The following is a 13,773-nucleotide window of genomic DNA, read 5'->3' as shown; positions in this document are numbered from 1 at the left end:
CTATCACTACATGCCCTTGTAAAAAGCCCCTCTCCAGCTCTCTTGTAGGCCCTCTTTAGGTACTGGAAGGGCCTGTGAGGTGCCCCCAGAGCCTTCTCTTCTCCAGGCAAAAAAAACCCAACTCTCTCAGCCCATCTCATACAGCAGGTGCTGAAGCACCTTCTTGATTTTGAAGAAGTTCTGTTCTAATTTGTAAAATGTATATAGATAAAAGTACCTCACAGATAATGTCTAAACTAGGGACAGGTGCATATGGCAGTGGAAAATACAGCAAAAAGAAACATATCCAAATTTAAAAAAAAATCAGAAAACACAGCATCATAAAAATAAAAGTATGGCTGCTGAAAGTGTCTTTTTATTATTGTCAGTGAGTTTCTTCTACATCCTTATTGATACTTCCACCTGTCATACTGCAGCCATATAACTCTAGCCATGACATTCATCCATGTTGTTTACTCGTGGCATCTTTCACTTCCTAATGGGTCTTTTCTCTTTATTTAGATCCAACATAAAAGCATCCTTTCAAGTTTGTTTTTGAAGAAGAAAACTATTTCCCCAAACTGAATCAATTAAGTGTCTAGATTAGTGTCTAGATTAGTGTCTAGAATAGGTGTCTAGATTAGTGCTTTAGGCTTTTTATCTAGTCATACAAACAGAGTATACAGAGGCAAAAAAGAGTACTGAGTAATCCCCTTAAGTTTCACTAAAATGTTACTATGCCCATAAGTCTGTCACTTACACCACACACCTAGAACTAGACCCCTAAACAGAGTTTGAAAGGATAGACTGAGATTTTCAACAGCATTGACCTAACTTTACTGCAATTTAAGTCATAGGAATTTTACCATTAACTTAAATGTGACCATTTAAGGCAATGCTAAGTGCATCTGAAAATCCAAGCTGTAATCTTCTTTAAATTTATGGCTAGGCAAACTGGACCAAAAAAAGAATAGCTTTACAATCATTACTTATTTTTAAATCTACACATCAGCCACATGTGAACATGATATAGTCTGTGCACATGGAAGAATAAATGCATGCATACATATAAATGAACTGAATTTTTGTGTTGACAGATTATTTGCCAAGTTAAAGCCAAATGTGATTTGAAATTACCATGATATTACAGTGAATAAAGAGGATTTATAATGGAAACACTAAAAGAACCTCTGTAATAGTGATCCTGCCAGGCACTCCTATAACACATATATTTCCTTCTTTTCAGTTAGCTGTTTTTCTTTCTCTGAATGTTTGAGAACAGTAAGTGAAATGTTAATTTTTTTAAGTCAGAACCATCTAGCTAAACCATCCAAATCGTTTTTGTATACAGAGATTTTATTTGTAATCTTTCTCTGCAAGCTGCTTTGTTAAATCCTAATGACAACTTTTATGCATAATGCATAAAATAAACTTTACCAATGTTTAACACACTTTTATAAACATGTAAAACCCCTTCATAAGTGAGATGACGCACTGCAGGGCATGCAGTTGCAGTACACTGGGAAACCACACTTCCAAGATGACTGAAGGCATCTGCTCCGTGCCATTAACTTCTCAACATCGAACACATGTAGTTATCTTAGAACAGCGGTGCATCATATCCTGTACTTTTTTTATTAATAGAGAAGTACATTTTACTGCATGTATAAGTGTGCTCTGCACATCTACAGTCCTTTTGCTTTTATTCTAGGAACATCTGTATTTTGTCAAGGAATGGGGAGAGAGGAAGACAGTGAGATAGCTTTTTACTTTACCAAAACACTTTAGCAAATAACTATCTATAAAAATATATGCTAACAAGGAGTCACTCAAAAATGGATGGTATAAATCTTCCTTATGCAAGAAGCAAATAAATCAGAATAATAACAGTGTATCACTAGCCTATGTCACTGAAATGATTTGTTTTACTCCTTTAATCTTTACCATATCTAAACTGACTATAATAAATGAATAATTACTCCGAATGCAGTGGAGTTAATTGAAAATCTGCTTGAAGTATAAAACCAAGAAATCATAACAACAAATACAAGGTTTAGCCAGTGTTTAGGAACTTGTCTTTGTCAATAATTTTTAAGGTTCCGTGTAAATGATACTGTTTACCATCGTACATCATCTAACATTACTTCAGAAAGTCATGAATTATTTCAGACTTCCATGAATATTAACAATCTTCAGTCATGGTATTTCATCAGCATATACCAAAGTATTAAAGTCTTATGGGGTTTGACTTTTCAAAATGAAACCAATTTAATTTGAGTTTGTTTTATTCTCAAAACCTGATTTCTAAGTTCAGAGAGGTGTATACTTTCATGCATGTGAAGCTCAGGCTTTCTTCAAATGTTAAAGGTATGTCACCTAACACAGGGACAGGCTGATTGTCAAAGCACACATCTGCACATGCCCTTCCTATTGTGTGTCCAAAACAATTGGAATCCTGAGAAAAGCATACACTAGCAAGGGGAAGACAAAATTTGGTGGTTGTTTCCTGCTTAAAAACACAACAAAACCAGACCTTCCTTAGAAACTGTACGGTTTTGGACATTAATCAAGTGGCCAAAACAAAAAGTAAAGAAATATTGTTTGCATGAAAGTCACTGCTAAAAGATAAACCAATCATTCTACTGACCAACAAAAATTACCAGTTTCATCATCTTCTAAAAACTATGTCTAGAATTTGCAATGAAGCTGACCAGCATGGATTTCTCTTTCTTGAAAACAAACACTTGGTAATAAAGGCTTACAAGAGAGCAAGTGCACTCACCCAGTTCTGTCTCCACTGAACCTGACCTGCAGATTGCTTGTTTCACCCCTACAACTGTTGTCATAAATTTGACTAGGGCTGAGATTAAAAAGAAACATGATGCATAAAGTGGCTTCAACACAGAATACATGAGAAGAAGAAAAGCTGGCGCTCTTCCCATACACACTCTTGTGCTGTATCACTTTATTCATAATGCAAATCAGAAGCACCAGATTTGAAATTAGGTTACCATAGCAGAGGGCAATACAGCTCTCACATATGTCCTTGGCAAACTGCAGCACATATACAATTACTGCACAACAAAGTCACTGTGTTGGCTGCAAAACAGGTTCTCTACAATCAATAACTTCACTCATGTAAAAGAAGGATCATATTTCAAGTGTTGCTATTATACCACTGTCATCTCGTACATACATAGTACTGCCATTTTTTTTTAATTTTTTTTTTTACTGTATAGGTTAAAACCAGCTTGTGCAAATGTTATAGTAAATATTCCATTAAATAACCCTGAGATAAAATAACAAGCTAGAAGACATAGCAGTGCCAAAAGTACTTGCTGACAGTCATCCCAGGCAGATGCTGATTTTTGCTCTGGGAAGGCTTTCCTTCCTACAGGTCATACTTTCATCATCTCTCTCATGGTAGCCTCTCAATTTTGAAGCACAATGATCCGAGGTTTTGAGTATGTTTGCATACACAAAATAGCTATTATTGTGTGACAGATTCTCGACAAATACACCTAAAACTTCTTTGGAAAATACACATTTTACAAAACTTTGAATAGTCAGAATGTGCCTCCTGGAAAAAGGAGCAGTGCAATGGTATAAATTCAGCCTAAGCAGACCAAACCTAACTAAAACTGGCAAACTACAAATACTGTCAGTTGTAAATCGGTACATAAAGTGAGAAGGGGGATGGCTGAGGCAGCAAGGTTACTTTATTCCATTAGCCAGAAAATATTTTTTCTCTCCCTAAAATCCAGAAGATGGGCACAGTCCTGTGACCCAATTTGCATCTAGATGACCCAGTAAGGGAGATACATGCTCTGCCCAATACTTGGTGATGGCAAAATCAGGAAGAAATCCAAGACTCTTGGGTTCAAACCCAGGTTTGTGGAGAAAGTTCTAGCTCTCACAGTAAGACTATGCATTGCTCTTTTGCCTCAAAACACATTCTGTTCCTTGTTGCTCTAACATATTCAAGCTACTCCTGCACTCTCTTTGATAACATCCATCCTCTTCAGTTAAAATCTCATTTCCCCTACAATAGGTTTCTTTTTTCCTCCTCACCTCCATTTCTCATGCTTTCCAGTAATGCATCCAGAATATTTTTCTGCTTTTCTCCATGCTCTGTTGAACTGCCCCAGCAGAAATTTCCTGTGCCCAGCATCACAGTTATACCTGTTCAGCATCCCTGTACCATGTCATGCTCTGTGCAAATTAATTCTTTAAGGAATGTAAATAGCAAAAAATAGAAACATATTTAGGATAAATTTCCACACCAGCATAATCCTGAAAAATTCCAACATCCATGGCAGAAAAACAACTTTTCAAGAAGTAAGAATATTCTTCAAGCAGACAGAAAAACTGTTTCCTCATAACCTTGTAGTTGAAAATTACTTAAGTGCAACAGCTTATTCATCCAACATGCTGCTTTTGGGACAGATGCCTGACATGGAAAATACCAGCTAAGACAGGGAAGTTTGGTACAGCTGAAAACTACAAATTCAGCAATAGCAAGAAATTACCATTAACAGTGGCTTATTTCTAAACTCTGCTGGTTGTGACAAGAAACATGATGAGAGTCACACACAAATGTGTGACTTCTCAACTGATGCTTTCAAATGGCAGCAGGGACTCAGTGCTTGTAACTAGAAAAGAATGAAGACCTTGCAATCTAAAATGGACAGAGAATGAAGATTATGTCTTGTGTGGCACTGGATGGGGAGCCCTGAAGCTTAAAAGGCACAGACTGTGACAGTGTGAGCTACAGAGCCGTGCAGGCTGGCACTACACAGACTAGCACATTTTGGGCAGACACGCATGTGGAAAACTCATGCTTGGTCATCCATTAGAAACGGATATTACCAAAGGAAACCTTGTCCTCTGACTATGGTCCCCTGCAGTCTGAGCTCTAGGCAGGGTGACTCTTATCTGACAACCACCTTCTGCCTGGCTAGCATTTGAAAATGGGAGGATTTTTACTTTAGCATGTGCTTTCTAATATCAGATATTCACTGAAAAATTGCATTGAAAGAATGTCTTTAAAGAAGAGAGTTGAAGGAAGAGTTGCTTTAATATTCAGAGTAAAGGGCAACATAATTAAAACTAGATATTAAAAATACTGGAAAATTTCCTTAAAAGAAACTCCAAACAACAAAAATATAAGAATTGAAAGTTAAAATCAATGCCCTGAAATGTACACTTCCTCATCTCTCAGGAGAATAAATGCAGCACTACCAGTGTAAAAGTGGTGTAAGTAGACATAAAATCTATTCTTCTGAGTTTAGTTTTCTTGACAAAGTGTAGCATGTCATCATGAGACTATCTTATTCTATTATGAGAACTGGTAAGGGCTATTAGAAGTCTGTGGAAATGATCCTTAATAAAAAATCTTCATAAAACAAAGAGTTCTCTTTATTAAATTCTTATTGCGTGCATAGACATACAGTAAACGTTTAGCTCATTGTAGTTCAGAAAATCATATATATGGGCCAAGATATGCCTTTTAGAAATCATGTCTAAAATAAGTAGAGAAGGGAAAGATCACTTCTTCTGAAATAATTTTATTTTTCACAAGAAAGCAGAAACATATCTATCAGAAGAAGGATTATAACAAAGCAGCTGGAACGCTGGATCCTCTGTAATATATTGCACATTTTAATCATGTTTGATACAACACTCTTTATATGGATATCAATTACACTAATGACTCTTACATAATACCCCTGGGTGCCTAAGGGATGTATATTGTCACGTCCCTTTTGTCATAAAAATAGAGAGTAGTTCTATACACACACTGAAGTAGTTTCTTTCATTTTTATATAATGAATGAGCAACACTGTAAAAAAAAGACATTTTACCCCATATTAGTTTAGCAAACAGAAGAGATTTCACATATGACAGTGCTAAATATACTCTTAAGCTGCTAATAAAGACAAAGCCTGAGGGGAAAAATACTAATGATGAGCAATGCCAGAAGTTTTTATTTCAGGACCAAAAGTAAAAATGTTTCACTTAGGTATAGTCTTAGAGGCATCATAGAAGAAATCAGATTTTCCAATAATTTTTATCTCTAATAAAATCACTGGAATTAATTTGAGCATCACTCCAGGACTAAAAAAATGCTTTTAAAGGTACTGTTAGTTGGTTAACTTGTCTCTGTGCACTTTATTGCATACTGAAACTGAGAGGTGTCATCTGTAAATGATCTACACTTTCCCAAGCAACTGCCTAGAAAACACTCCATAGACTCCACAGTACAGTATAGAGAACTGGCAGGACACAAGATGTGTACTCAGGAAAAGGATCAGAGAATCAGATGAAAGGGGAAACCATTTTCATCACGGATTTATGAATTTTAACACACGGACTTCAGCGCTTTCTTTCTCTGAGCTGGTCCTACCATAAATGCCTGCAAAAATAAAATATCTCCTGCCTAGAAGTTTTACTAATGCTTACATGGGGAACACCAGTGGGCAATGACAAAGGTGCTGTTAGTGTACATAAAAAAAGAAGTGTGGCCTCACTAACAATGCTCTACCCAGATTAATCCATCACAATGTGTTTTTCTCATCAGACCTCTGGCTTCTCTGACAACCTAAATAATAGCACAGCAATTAAATTTATCCCAACTTTTTCCTTAAGTTCAGCTGCTTATGAGATTTTGATACATTTTTCTTTATCCCAAGTTCAAATTCCTGTAATGGATCTCTCAGTGATAATTAAATCCCAATAACAGTGTGAGCTGGCAGGAATTTCATGGTGTTTGTACAAAGGAGAGCCTGGTAATAGAGTAGCTCTCCAGAACCATACATTGCTGTGTGATACTGTGGAATTTGCTGTCCTCCTGCAGCCCTATCATTTGAAGAGTGTTTTAATCATCCATAAAAGCTAAAGAAACCTCATAGGAACCTGAATAATATGGCAAAGAAATTTGTATTCATGCATGTTTTCTCAATCTTACTTTTGACCTTCTGAGATAATGTATAAAAATACATGTTGGATTGCTTCAGATGATTTTTTTCATTTGTAATTACTTAATATTGATTTTGATTCAGCTATGAAAGCTGATGTGTCTTTCCCATTTTGAACTAAAAAAGTAAAACTTCAGGATATTTAAATATTAAAAAGTGACAACTGCATATGCATAGCAAGTAACTACCTCTCCAAGATACTTCGGAAAAATTGTGTTTAGTAGAGTACTTGTGATAAATTATGTATTTATTGTAACAGGGTCAGAAGCTGTTACAATTTACTGTGCTTGGTCAAAAATTCACTTTTATAAAAAGTACTTTGGTGTCTCAATGTACATTCAAATGAGAACTTGGATGCACCAAACACATTGATTTTCATGGAAGACAAGTTAAACATCTGAGGTCAAATTTTGCTGTGACTTACATTGGTATAAAAAACCCAAAGCATAGTCATCCAACCAATTTCCATATATTTTGGTCTTTCCTTACAGACAAAAACATTAAAAAATAATGTGGAAGTTGGCACATATTTTGCAAGAACAGGTAATGTGTACATCGTGCTGTTGTGCTAACGAGCAATGCAGGAGAATGGCTTCTAACAAAGCAAATGGATCAAAGCCAAGTGGCAGTAAGTGAAACACTGGGTTTGCATCTTATAGAGCTGAATTTTCAAAGTTGTGATTCATGTGCCTGAGCACATATTATGTGATTAAAAAATTAGTTCTCAATGTTAATTCTTTACTTTTTGGAAACTTGATACATTTTTAGTACATCCTGCTGTCACCAGTAATAGCTACTGGAAATTATTTACATTAAGGTTTTTTTGAGGTGTCCATAAGAAACTTCAACAATGTCACTGCTATTGCAAATTTTTGAACTGGGAGAAAGAGGAAGTTCTTAACTCACAGAACTTTCCTTTCTGTGTCACTGCATATCTTGCTGAGGTTTTGCATAATTATAAACCTCTAGGAAAAAAAAAGTGTCCTGTCTCTGCTGAGCAGTCAGCAATTACAGAATGTCAAAACATTATCTGCAGACCAACATTGTTTGTAATCTATAGCTGAGTGTGTGCCCAGTCAAAGAAACTGAAAAACTGTCCTTAATGTACTGGGAGCCCCAGTGCCAGCCAGCCTGGATGGAGAAGAGAGAAAGATGCCTTGGATCACTTTGTGATGCCCATCTGACCAAGCTCACAGTTCAAGTAAATCATGCCAGGAGAGCACGCTATTCCTACTGTGTAGTCGTTTAGACCTAAGATCACATTTCAAGAACAAAAGTTCAGGTTTCAAATTCTCATCAGGGCCCGGGGTAACTGTTAAAAATCCATATAACCATAGAAATGTGCTTCTCTTTTTCCACTAAGAAGATATTAAAAAGCTGCTGTCTATGATTGCTACCCATGGAATGCATTGAATGAGACAGAAACCAGGAGAAAAAAATGAGCAGGTGATAATGTACTATGGCTCTGCCATATTAAATATGCAGATAGAGGCAAGTGTAAGTATCTTAAGCAACCTAGAGTCCATCATCTCCTAATTTACAAATACTTGCCTGCAGACTCAGTACTGCAGCATGACCACACTGTTCTCACAGTGCAAAGGTTACATAGTCTGTAAGAGTAGTGAATGCAGTGCAGTGGAGATGCTAAGGAGAGCTTAAATTTACTTACTCCAATCCTACTAGCTATCTTGCTGTAGCACTTTGAAAGTTACTGCCTGCTGCAAAGTCTTCATGGCAGGTAGGGTTAACCAGCCTACATTAAGGCTCTTACTGCTATGAAAAGATAGCAACAGTACCTACTTTAAAGTTGGCTTCCATGCATTGATCTCATACTGCTGCCATTGCTCTGTTGAGCAGTCCCTATTACACAAATGCAATCTAGAAATACTCATTTTAATATTATTCTTTCAAATGGAAATTAATTTACAAAAATTCTTAACTCACTTAAGTTCACAACAAAGCCTCATTTCCTCATCATAAAATTCTCTCACCCATAAATACTAAATAAATGGCTTCTCTATTCTGGAACATGAGCTCCAGAAAAAGTTGTCTTCTCTTGCTCTAGGCAATAATTGATTCAGCTGCATTGTTTTTGCCATTGTGCTAGCCAATATATGGTGGGTTTTTTGGCTAGTAAAGAGTACAGCTATACCTGAAGTACAACTGGATGTCTGAAACACTGACTGTATAAGTCATAAGACACTGGAATAGACATATTACAGTGCAGCCTTTTAAATACCGTTCAATATGTGTGTGCAGACATGCATTTGCCTTGAAGTACCTCTTCCAAGGAAGAAGGAATAGCCAGTATAAATCACTAATTTTATAATATACAGGTGGAGATGAAGAACGTTACTGAAGAGAAGAAAAATACAAAATCCTAAAGCAATTCTTAGTAAACTGCTAGAAACTTTCCTTTCCTTTTACTAATTTGGGGGCCAAGTATTTTTCTGGAGATACACCTCTACCTACTCTTTCCTGGATCAGAGCAAATGAAGTTTAATTTCTGCAAGGAAATTCAGTTCAGGGAAAAATTAAAGCAAGAATTGAGTTTTCCTTAGCTAGGATTTTCTTTTTAATTCAAATTTATTTCATAACTGATTTTAGTAAATTGAACCTCATCCCTAGTCTCCTGTTGGTATGAAAAACTGAGCGGGAATCAGCTTATGTTTCTTTAAAGTTTCTGTATTGAATGAATTTGGCAACATTTACATATGTGCTCATGTTTCACATATACTCCAGGTTACATTGATAATGCCACAGAAGCAACACTGACTTTATTGCTCTCACATTACACTGAAACTGCAGTAGAACTTGTCTGCTACATGTGTACTTTGGATTCCTTAGTTGTTTGATCACATTGATGAAGGGATATGCAATCAATCTCCTACTAAGACAGTGAGTAGTATTGGCCATAACTCATTACTCCATCAAAGGATTTGGCATTTCAATCGATGGGAAATGATGTGTGATCATTCTAATTTATTATACATCATTTCCCATCAATCGGTGTGCTGAAGCTTTGACATAATAAGTAGTTACAGACACTGTCAATCATTCTTGGTCAAATACCTCTGAATGCTGCCATTTGATGCACCTTCAACCATTCATCCAAACTGTAAATATTCGCCCAAGACATTCGGCAGTCAGACTGTAACTAAAGGTCCATAAAAAGACTCACAAAAGTGCTTAGGAATATCTCAAAAGCTTTAAGAAGATGTGAAACTGAAGAAAAAAAGCTTATGAGGAAAGTACACTTTAAAAAAATGCATAAAAATTGAGGAACCAAATCTGTAGAGGAACAGTGTCCAGCTCAAAAAATACTGAAAAAGTGCAAGCTTCAGTATTGTGCTGGATTTTGGCAGGATCCTCTGCTATGCTGGCCACCTCTTACTGTGAGAAGGAGCTAAATTCTGCTGATTTGTGTCAGCACAATTCCTTTTATCTTCTGTGGAATTACATGGGCATGTAAACCCAGGCCACAACAAATCTTTCCCCTACTGAAACAACTAAAACTCTTTAAATCAGCCCTGAACTTTAAACATTCCTTCCCTATCCAAAATTCCCTTTAAAGGAGAACTTTTTCCAATCCAGAAGTGTAATAACACCCGCAATCATTGTCAATTTACTTATAAGAGCAAAACAAAACATGCATTCAGTGATAATTTTTCACTTGGACTTACTTTGGGAATCCACTACACCTAAAGGCCCCAGCACTCGTTTTCTACTAGATCAGTATGACATGTAACAATTAGAGGTTCTTCTTTCACAGGAATATATTAACACACTTAGTTAAAAACAGTGGTTCTCCTTAAGAAATCACTATTCCTTTTTAAACCAAGCCTGAACTTCCTCTTTAGAATTTGCCTGTATTTAATTCAGTCTTTGGACATAGCATACACTGTCAACAAAGACAGATAAAGTATTTGTGATAGCAAAAAACCCAATGAAATGTTATCCTAAAAAACCAGAATTTTCAAAGTCACAGAATTAGGCGAAAGCTGCGTGACTAATTCCTATTGCAAGCCAGCTAACATCTTTAATATAGCAAGTCCTCCTGGGATGGATTTCAGATGTCAGACTAGAAGATTCAGCAGACCAGCTCTAGCTCCACTGTCCACATTATCCTACTCACCCTCAGAAATTCTCCTATGCTTTCCTGGTTCTCTCCCTATCAGAGAACTCATACTGTTCCTCTAATACTCCTCATCATTTTGCCCATCTCTTTCTTCATATATTGTCTTGTCTTCCTGTGTGACAAACATAAAATCTACTGTATTGAATTCCATATAGCAATATCTCATTATTGGTAAGCTGGTAAGAGAGAGTTTTTATAAAACTGCTACACAAAAGCAATACATTGAATCCTTTCTCTCTGCCCATCCATCCTTCCTATACTTTTTATTATATTTGTCAGTCTAAAATAATGCAATACTGGACAGTTTAATGTGGCCCCTAAATTGACCAGTTTGTTTATTTATTCTGTTACTATGAAATATTTTGATTTCCCTTTCAAGTTCTATTCACTCAGCTCCTGTAAATTCTTCCAATCCTCTTACCAGCCTCCAGCCTGATCTTCCCTGACTACGGCAGCTCCCTGAGAAAGTCAACCTATACCAACTATCAGATCTTCAAAACAAAAAACATTAATAAAATAAGATCAAGGTAACACTTTTTTTTTTAAATATGCCATTTTTTTCAAATATATTTTGGTGAATTTGTTGTGATTTTCTGTGAGAAATGTTTCTGAGAGAGGCATCAGACAGATTTTGTCAAGCAAGTTTACACTCAAAAGGAGCAATCAACAGCCCATTCAGTGACTATGTACTCACTAATAATTCTGAACTTGCAAACACTAGTTGGAAATTTCATTTTAAGAGTTCTAGTAGCTTCTCTTTCAAAGAGAGAACATAAATGTTAGTATATCTAATCAACATATACAGTGTGATATCTGAAATTAGAAATTCAAATAAATGCAACAATCTGCTTGCCAACATCTCCAGACCAAAAATTATTCAGATAAAGTATTTGGTGAATAATTTTGAATAGCAAATTCATTTGAGAAAATCAAAGCAGCTCATAGACAATTCGAAAATGAAAAAAAGTTATACATGTTAAATCATTTATTATGAAGTATTTTTCATCTCTCTTCTGTTATTTGTTTTTCCATTCAAGGCAAGGACAGCTTCAGAAACGGGCATAAAAAGGCAAAACAAAACCCCAAACCACCTATGCTTCTCTTACTTGGCATCTTCTAGTAATTCTTGACTATTTATCTATTTATTGAGAAGGGAAGAAGTTAAATGTTGACCCACCCAAGAAGAAAAACATCCACCCCAGTGAAAAGATTATATACAAATTTCCAGCCTGATGAGATTGGAAACGAAAGGCCTATAAGCCTCCCAATGCAGGTCTCATAATTAACAGACTTTCAACTATAGCTGCATTGCCAGGTGCAAATTTAATAACAGATTATAAATGATAGATGAAGTGTACTTCCAGCAGCTGTTTATAATTCCAAGCAAAAATCTTCATTAAGATAGTGTTAATGTTGTAAATGGTTATCTATTAATTTAAAATATTGCAAAATATCAAACATTACTCATTTAGAACACTGTGTTGAAAATCAAGCTAGAAACTATGCTGCATAGAAAGTTTTAAAACACGAAGTTTTAAGTCAGACAATCTGAAATCAGAATTAATGTCAAGCCTTCTGTAGTTTTCAACAGCCTGTCCTGAGAATCACACAAGCTCCTCAGGAACACAGCTAAGTACTTCCTAAACTCCAGCTGTAAGAGCAGGGTGTGGAGCTCCTGGAATTCAAGACTGCTACATTTTGTAGATCCACTGACATGCAACAAGAATGTCATCTCTGGCACCAGCTTTGCTAGAACTCCTGATCTAAGGAAGATTCCCAACTCAGTAAGGCGGAGCGCTAAGTAAAACCAGCTCTGCTGATATACCCAAAAAGGCACAGAAAACCTCGTATTTTTTTTATATTCATCCCTTTTATACAATTTTAAGATAAACCAGTTTTGCAGGGAATAAAAAGAATACTCTGAATATGGCTGACAATCCCCCATTAATGGTGCAGAAATGGAGAGAGATGTGAATGCTTTTCTGGAGGAGGCTCCCTTTTTGACCCACAGAGTTTGAGAGTATGTGACACCACCAGTATATTTTGCTCTCCTTTAGGAAATCCCACAAAAGCCTTTCTTACCTAAAGCTTCCATCCTGCTCATAGAGCTCCAGCCTCAAAAATTCCATGAATAGAACGTCCCCATTTGCTCCAAAATTTACCTCACACTTTCAAACAGCCATTACCTGTTACGTTTTGAGGGAAGGGTTTTTACAAGCTTCAGCAAGAGAAGCAGCACATGGGAACACCTCCACCACACCCAGACTTGCTCATCCAATAAAAGACCCAAACCTCCATGTGTTGGTTTTATACAGTGTATTCTGTGCAGTCCTTACAAGACAGAATCCAACTGTCCCTTAGAAAAATTCATCCAAGAAGTTTTCCTGAAAAGAGTTACAGAGAAAGCCTCAGGATTAATCTCTATAATTCATGTTTTAATTCACATTTTTAATACATTTATAAAAGAAAAAAAAAAAAAACCAAAAAACAAAAGAGACCACCAAGCTGCAAGATAAGCGCTAGATTTGGAAAATTCACTAGGTACTATTAGCTAAATAGCCTTACAGATGCTTAGTAATGATTATTACCTAAATGTGTAGAAATTCCTAGATAAAGCTACCGTAAATACATTTGTTTCCAAAAGGAGCTGGCTCTTCAAAGCCCCTTCCTTTCCTTCCT

The sequence above is a fragment of the Pyrgilauda ruficollis genome, unplaced genomic scaffold (assembly GCF_017590135.1).
Source record: "Pyrgilauda ruficollis isolate IOZ18807 unplaced genomic scaffold, ASM1759013v1 scaffold6, whole genome shotgun sequence".
Lineage (NCBI taxonomy): Eukaryota > Metazoa > Chordata > Aves > Passeriformes > Passeridae > Pyrgilauda > Pyrgilauda ruficollis.
Note: the sequence above shows the minus strand (reverse complement) of the source record.